The sequence below is a fragment of the Centropristis striata genome, chromosome 13 (genome assembly GCF_030273125.1).
Source record: "Centropristis striata isolate RG_2023a ecotype Rhode Island chromosome 13, C.striata_1.0, whole genome shotgun sequence".
NCBI classification, from domain to species: domain Eukaryota; kingdom Metazoa; phylum Chordata; class Actinopteri; order Perciformes; family Serranidae; genus Centropristis; species Centropristis striata.
Genome location: NC_081529.1, coordinates 10,409,931 through 10,418,466, shown reverse-complemented (window position 1 = coordinate 10,418,466; position 8,536 = coordinate 10,409,931). Strand labels below are relative to the sequence as shown.

Here is an 8,536-nt window from a genome sequence, read left to right as displayed (position 1 = left end):
GGCATTACCCTGGCCTCCAGTGACTTATTGTCTTTAAAAAAAACTGCTCAAAAGAAATTATTCGATTATCAAAATAGTTGACGATTAACTTAATAATCGATTATTGTTCGATTAATCAAATAATTGTTGCAGTTCTACAATCCTACTTCAATAAATCTGCACGACCCCTTTAAGATGTTTGTAAACAAGTAAATAAAGGGGAATTGTACAGTCCAGGCAAGATTCAAAATGCAAATCTTCTGTTTATGAGCTGAATTGTGCAGTAACGCAACAGGCCTGAATCACATATTGGAAGCAGTGTCAGTCGTGTTGCAAACAGCAGCAGGGCGTTAGCATCGCTACGGTTCACAGTGAAAATGAGCTAGGGTGGGAGGGGAGAGGAGATAAACCTCGGAGAAGGGTCTCCCAGTGAGATAGCCAAAATATGATCTGAAAGCAGAGAAGCTGAGCAGCATTCAGTGACCTGTTACGCAACTCAGAACAAAAAGAACCTTTTGTTTGAGACTGAAAGCACATAATAGCGCCATCTAATCCACACTGGCCTTTACATAGAAAAGAGAGATGAGGCTCACAAACAAATGCAAGAATTCAAAGGAGGTTGTTTACATTGTGAGAAACAGATTGTACAGTGATATTTTTTTGGCAAGCAGGCACACTGCTGAAGCTTTCAATTCAAGTCACATGCATTGATAATGAGTGACCTCCATCCGGTGACACGAAGCACACACACATCATAGCCCGGTGACATACATCTGTAGCTCACGTTGTCTGCTGCCTTCTCTCACGTTGTTGTCAATCACACACATAAACGCCCTGAGCTGTAGAGTGTGTCAAGTGTAACTGATGCTTCTTCCCACACACAACGCCACTGAACCTAGTTTCTCATCCAGTTTGATCCAGTTTGTCACAAAGCAGAAACCACGGGCCTCAGGTGAGTGAGACCTGAGAGGCTCGTGATCGGACATTCCAGAGAGCCTTGTGTAAGATTGTTTCTGGGCTCAGGTGTCAGAGGCAGAAGGGGGGATGCAGGGCCAAGTCAAAGGTCAAAGTGACACCGGACAAACAGCACTGGAGACGCAATGGGAGGTCAAATTCTTGAGCAAAAGAAAATAAAAACACAATTCAAAGACGAAATGCTTTAGCTTTAGGAAGAATTTATTGTGCTATATGGACAGGGTGGATCTTCGATTTTAAGATTTTTTTACTGGTTTATAAATCTCTGAATGGTCTCAGTCCAGCCAATTTATCTGATTTACTTTTATCCTATGAACCCTCAGGTCTTCTGGGAGTGGCCTTTTAATAATACCAAAAGCTTGAACCAAAACCCACGGTGAGGCGCCGTTTTCTCACTGTGGTCCACGTTGGTGGAACAGCCTCCTGAAGACCTGAGGCCATCATAGACGCATCAGATTTTTAAGAGCAAACTTAAGATTTATCTTTTGAACTTGGCTTTTACCTGAACCATTTTTAGAGATTTTTCTGCTCATGCATCTTAGTGTTATAACATCTTCGTGTAATAACATCTTCTCTTTTATTATTTGCTACTATTTATTAGTAATCAACAGTGCTAATATCATTTTGCCGTAATATTACAAAAAGTTGCAGTGTATTTATTATGGTAAAGTTCTGGCAACCACAGCTGCCACAGTTTTTTTTTTATAGTGTGGGTACAGGGATGTAGGAACTATTTTCTGAGAGGGGGTGCTCTGGACTTCAGAGCCTCTAGGGGGGTCAAATTCTTTGTACATTTTGAAGTGAAATGCATCCCTCTGGTGCATGCTGGGATGTTCCTCACTGCAGCGGTATCCATATGAACACATGATGAATGCAGGTGTGTGTGAGAGTGTCCTGTTGGCTGTTTCAGGATATGTTGTCCCTCCCCACATTGGCATTGGCTTCCTGCCACAGACAAAGGACTGGGCCCTGAGCCTGGATTCCTCATCGGCCTCCATGTGGATCTGCTTCATTGTGCCAGCCAGACACCAGCTCTCAGACAATAACAGGCCTTGTATCTCAGTCCATGTCTCTGTAGCTCACCATCACTTTCTATCACATGCTCTTCTTCTATTTCTCCCTCTGATCATCTTCCTCTCAAGAGCCCTGGTAAAAAGAATAAAAGAAACAAACTGTAACAACTGGTCACTGTTTACTTAGACATCTGCAAGACCTTGGAACATAGACGTGAGTCACTGCTTTAGGAGGGGTAAAAAAAACAATAATGTGTTTGCAAATGCTTCTTGGGAAATCAGTAAAATATCTTGTAATAACTTGTTTGGTAATGTTGTTTTCAGTCTGTTATACAGAATGTCTTCACAGCTGAAATACATAACAGATAGGTGAAATGTCATCACACAAGGCTAAAGTTTGAATCAGTTTTAATGGATTGTTATAATGAATATATGACATTTGTAATGTAACCCATACCAGATAACCAGGAATGACAGTTTTAATCATTAGCATAGTTTTTAGCATTAAACTCGTATGGTTCATACAATGTCTGGAATCCTGGATGTAAACTAGAGTGAGTGAAATTTCCACAGCACAACACAATATAATCTGGATTTTTAATCTACACTGTAAAAAAATGTCTGTAGATTTTACGGTGAAAAACTGCTAAACCGCGACAGTAAAAGACTGTAAAATGATTAATGGGTTAATTCAGTTTCAGTAACAATGAAACACTGTAAGTGTATATATCAGCCAAAATTGTATTTTTTATACACTGGCACCGTGTTTGTAGCAAAAATACACTAATAGTTATATATATACAAGCCATCATTTTTGCATTTATTTTTTGTGAAAATATGTTTTCTCACTGTTGTGTACTATTTACTAAAAACCATATCTCTAACAGAAATATACTGTAATATTTAATGGTAAAATCTTTAATTCATGCAGAATTTTAAAGTATTTTCTTGTCAATTATATGGCAGAACACCGTTTCTTTATATTAAAAAAAGGGAACAAAATGGCAATTTTATAAGGGAAATCAACAGTGCTAATATACAATATTATTTACAATAATTTTACAAATATATAATATTTTAATATTACAAAAAATTGCACCGTATTTATTACGGTAAAGTTCTTGCAACCACTGCTGCCGTTTTTTACCGTAAAAACAACAGTTTTTTTTTACAGTGTAGAGTTCTCTATTACATTACACAAAACATTAGAATTAATCTCTGATGCCTGCTTAATGATCTGCATCATTTCCTTAAACTATTATTCAGACTATTACTCAGATGACTGAGTGCCCATGTGTCCTCATTCCTCCTCTGTTTATGTGACCATTCAATCTTTTGCACCAAGGCTGCAGATATCTGTGCCATGAATGACCACTAGTTATATGCATTATCTTTGTACTGTAAAAACATGTGGGACCTTGTTGCACAGACGCAAGTCGTGGTTTTCTAAGGTAAATGTGACATTTTCACTGGGTTTGTTATGCCTTCATAGGCCTTCATAGCTAAAGTACACTAAGATTGGTGCAGTACAATCTGTATCATTGCAATCTAGAAAAATCCATGTTAAGCATGCAGAACGTATTGTGATCAGAGTGTGATCAGATAAGTCTATGACTGATAAGCCTCTGACTTTTACCTCCAGTGACACCATGAGGTGCCACAAGTGTGTGTTTTAGTGAAATGCCTCAACAAATATTGATCAACATTATAGTAATACCTACAAAACTAATAATATTGTCATCAGCCTCCACTGTGTTTTGTGTTAAGTGCTACTAAGTTGGAAAATTAACCCTTTGAAATCTTGGGCTATTATGTCCTTTAAGAAATCTGTTAAAAAATCTTCACCGTGCCATGTTGGTATCAGTGTTTTCAGCGTTACCTCACCTATATGTCCTGATAATTAATTTTAATTTTAACTTTGACTTACTTGATCAAAATGTTGAACCCAAAAGAAACAAAGGAAAACATAAAATCTGATTATATTTCAATAGACAGAATTTTAGATGTTGCAAATATGAATACAGGTTGCAAATACTACATATATAACAGGTAAAATGAGGACAGTCTTTAGTTCTATATTTTTATACTAAACATATTTAACATTAGCTCTGGTTTGACTTGGCTGAATATAATCCAAAAAAATCTGGTATGGAGTTTCAAGCCAGAACTTTAGAGGGAATCTGATGGCAAGACTCAATATTGATATATATTTTTATGTCTTCACGTCATGAAGAAGTAATATGCAGGTTTTTTCATGGACTCTAGAGGGTTAAAGGAATACTTCCACCACTACAAATATAAAGGATGTCCGTCACCTTGTCAGTCGTGACTTTTTAAAAAAAAAAATGTTTATTGTGCTATTGTAAAAGTTAAAATTACTTGGAAAACATTCTTTTACTAATAAAATGATTACGTTAATTATAGATAATAGCAATAATCAGCCAATAACCATCGTTAATTATAACCTATAAGATGATCCAATGGTATTTATTAAGAAGATTTTAATTACAGCAATTATGAGCAAATAAATCACTGCATATACTCACAGATCCACCCACACAGAGACACACAAATCCAATAAGAAAGCACACACTCACAACTAACAAACATGTGTAGTAACAGTAGGAGGTTAAGGGTCACTTTACACACACACACACACACACCCACACACACACACACACACACACACACACACACACAGTCTTCTAAGCTTCTTGGGGGGGAAAAACAATACTAAGTGTGTGTGTGTGTGTGTGTGTGTGTGTGTGTGTGTGTGTGTGTGTGTGTGTGTGTGTGTGTGTATGTTCTTGTACTTCCTACATAGTGAGGACCAGAACACGTTTTTTACCAACAGAGTGAGGACATTTTTGCAAAGTGAGGACATTTTGTCCGGTCCTCGCTTCTTTTAAGGCTTTTTTGAGAGTTCAGACCTTGTTTTAAGGGTTAAAGGTTACATGATAATGATAATTAACTGAAACTGTATTGTGTGGTTACAAAACTAAATAAATTATAGTGAAAATGTCTTTCTCCCACCCAACAAATACCACATTACAGAAAACTAAAACTAACACTAAAACTAATAAAACTAAACTAAAACTAGCAAACTCACTCTAAAAACTCATTAAAACTAACTGAATTTGAAAACAAAAATTAATGACAAATTCAAAACTATTATAACCTTGATAGGGAATTCACTATTCCAATGAGGGTCCTCACAAAGATAGCAGAACAAAAATGTGTGTGTGTGTGTGTGTGTGAGTGTGTGTGTGTGTGTGTGTGTGTGTGTGTGTGTGTATGTGTGTGTGTGTGTGTGTGTGTGTGTGTGTGTGTGTGTGTGTGTGTGTGTGTGTGTTTGCTCTGGTGCCACGTGAGTTGTTGGTTAAGTAGGTCAGTCAGTAAGTCAGGAGTGGCAGGGAAGGAGTGCACAAACACAGGCTAACTCCATTACCTCATACGGAGGATTAGTGTCAACAGGCCCATCCATCTGTCTCCAGCCGTCCTGGTTCAAGTGACTGTAAGGAGAGCAGCGGGGATTCGTGTTCCCGTCCTTCTGTTTGCCCCATGCAAAGCCACACAACCACAAACATACCTGTAAGCTTTGCACACAAACATCCGAGTGTGCACCGAAGACACGCACACACAGAGCTTGTGGTGAGGCCAGTAAGGTTACACCTGTAGCCTTCAATGCTGAATTAGTTCGAACAGCCGGCAACAAAAGGAGCACTTCCTGTTTCTTGTATACAGTGTCAAAGGACGAATTGAATTGAACTGCGAGAAACCAACAAAGGAGAAGGGGGGCCGGGGGAGAGGGGGGGGCTTCCTGGTGCACTAACCTCATAAACAACAACCCTTCAAGAGTGTGCTGACTGACACATGAACAGGAAGTGTCTTATTGCAGCTTCTCTGGCTGGAAATGAGGAACTTCTCTGGTGTAAATAGGTGTATTATTATTTCTCAAATTTATTCGCTATTACTTTTATTATTTAACTTCCTGAGACCCAAGGTTTTATTGGTATGTATTTCTAGTTTCTCCTAGATATTTAGGATTAGTGGGACCTAATAAGTACTGTGAAGGAAATTTAGTGTTTCCTGCATGGTGGGACATGAAGTAGGCGGCGACTTGATATTCAAAACGCAAGGCCTTGTGGGAACTTGTGAAGTTAACTCTGATAACACCATGATGGAGGGGAACATGTGGATCACTGGGGTCTGTCCTGGTGTGTCGCATAGGGCAGGTAGATAGGACCACATTGAGACTTGTTCAAGAAGCAATGCTTGGAAATACAACAGATATAAGTTGAGCGGTGTATGGGGCTTTGTTGTACTGTGAAAGAGCCATTCGGGATTGTGCGGTGTATGGAATACGAATGTGCTAATAAAACTTGCTGAACAGAGTGCTGAGTGCTTTATGTTTGGCCAGCTCACCCATTAACTTAGTGCAGTTGTCAAAATTGCCACGACAGTACAAAAAGCAATGTCTTTGAACACAAAGAATAAATAGGTTAATTTTACTCTATTACACAATTCATTCCCCGGCGTATCAAACTTTTTTCACTTACATTTACAGCCTCTCTTTGGAAGAACGATAGTAAAGCCTGATCGTTCTCAAATGAGTAGCTACTTCTTGATTAGCAGTGTTGTAGCTTGTTGCTATTGCTAAAAATAGTCAAATTTGTACAGAAAATCAAACTACAAACATTATTAAGCACAAATAAACACGTTTCAACCATAAAATCTGAGCAGGTTTTGTACCTGGTCCATTATTGTCTGGGATCAGCTGTTGATTGACTTTACCAAGATGCTGCCATGTGATTTTAATACTGATTGATGTCATCTGTCAAAAATGCTTAGTACAGATGACACGACAGCTTCCCACAAGTGAGGTCCCTGAATGGCGAGCTGCAGTATATGTTGCAAATACCGGTCCGGGTGCCAAAGTATAATTCTTTTTTCTGTCCAAACGAAAATAGGAAAAAACAAAAACAGTGCCCCCTTTTCCTTTTTTCGTTTTAAACCAAAAACGGAAAAACAGATTTTGCTATCAGCATCAAAAAACGAAATAACCAAAAAACCTAAATGATTTGCAAAAACCAAATATTGGCCGTTGTGGCCCAAGACTCCATAGAGTTAAAGGGTGCCCTTTGAGAAGTAGTGTTACTGTATAACCACTGGTATGTTAACTGCTAAAGTCTAGAGCATCTGCTAGAGTCGGCTGGTTAATGATTTGTTTAAAAGAGATTACATTGCCCTGATAACAGAATCCCACCACAGCAATTACATAACTTGCATCAAAGATTAAATAAATGTTCAGCCTTCAAATGAGCAGATGTTACCACATGTTTGGAATAAACTGCTGTTAGCTGCCTGTAGAGATGATGCAATGTTGCCTTAGCAGTCCTGGTTCTCACTGGTTGTCAGGAAAAGCTGGAGCATACTCAGAGGCTCACTGACAGAAAAAAACAAACAAAAAACAGGTAAAATAAGAGAAGCAGAAGAAATAAAGTCAGGGTAGTCTAACAAATCTGCCCTCAACAGTTAGAGTGGTGATATAAATAGAGAAACAGAAGGAAGGAAAGAGGCAGAAGTGTGCTATAAGTGTACACAGTAAGAGCAGAGGAGTTAGTTTACACTGAGGGCCTCCCTGCTCCTCCCCGCTCCTCAGTCCTTCCTCCACTAATCCAAACACCTGGAGGGGGAGGGAGGGAGGAGCGAGCTGCAGGCTCCATGTGAGTGGCCGCTCACATGCAGTCGGCACTCAACGTGTTACCTTTTTTTTTCAGTGTGACATAGTACAAACAGGAACAGGTGACACATCACACAGAGGAAAGTGTACCAAATTACACAGGAATGACAATTGTCTAGTAAATTAACAGTAAAATCAGTGGCGGTTCTAGACCAGTTTTACTGTGCGGGCCAAGGAGGGGCCAGTGTTTAATCAGAGGGCACATTAAAAAACAGCAAATATGATTTTTAAGCATTCAAAACATTTATTTTAGGTTATTTAAGAATCTCATTTAAGTATATTTTGAAGATACAAATACATTGATTGAAACAATGAGACTTACCAACAACAATTATTATTTTTGTACGACAATGACATTTCAAATTTTTGTGCACAATTACTTATTTTATTTTGAAAGTGCAGTACAGTGAGAATGATTTTATATATATATATATATATATATATACACATACACACACACACACACACACACACACACAAGCTTTTATTGCACAATTAAACTACTATACAATGTACACATTCTGGGTTCCCTTTGTGTACAATGAGATATTGTTTGATCAAAAAAATAGGTAAGAATTGTTCCGTCGTCTATCATTATAAATTGATAATTTAATTATTAATTTGACACAGGGGGCACAGCAGGGGCCAAGGGCTTCTTAACAGGGGCCCCTGTGTAGAACCGCTACTGAGTAAAATACAGGCAGCAGGCTTGCCAGCATTCTACTGTTAATTAATTTTACTCAATATATTTGATAAAATGTATTAAATATAAATGCATCCTTGATTTTGTTTAAGTAACTTTAATATAAAAATGTTTGAGATAGAA

At 38.2% G+C, this 8,536-nt stretch overlaps 1 long non-coding RNA gene across 1 annotated transcript; it reads right to left on the bottom strand.

Moving 5' to 3' along the window:
* Window positions 1–642: 642 nt before the first annotated feature.
* Window positions 643–7,120, bottom strand: LOC131983662 (uncharacterized). Its single transcript, XR_009395482.1, has 3 exons — window positions 6,720–7,120; window positions 5,416–5,517; window positions 643–2,100 (listed from the first exon to the last, which is right to left on the bottom strand). It is a non-coding gene; the product is annotated as an uncharacterized LOC131983662 (long non-coding RNA).
* Between the last annotated feature and the right edge of the window lie 1,416 nt (window positions 7,121–8,536).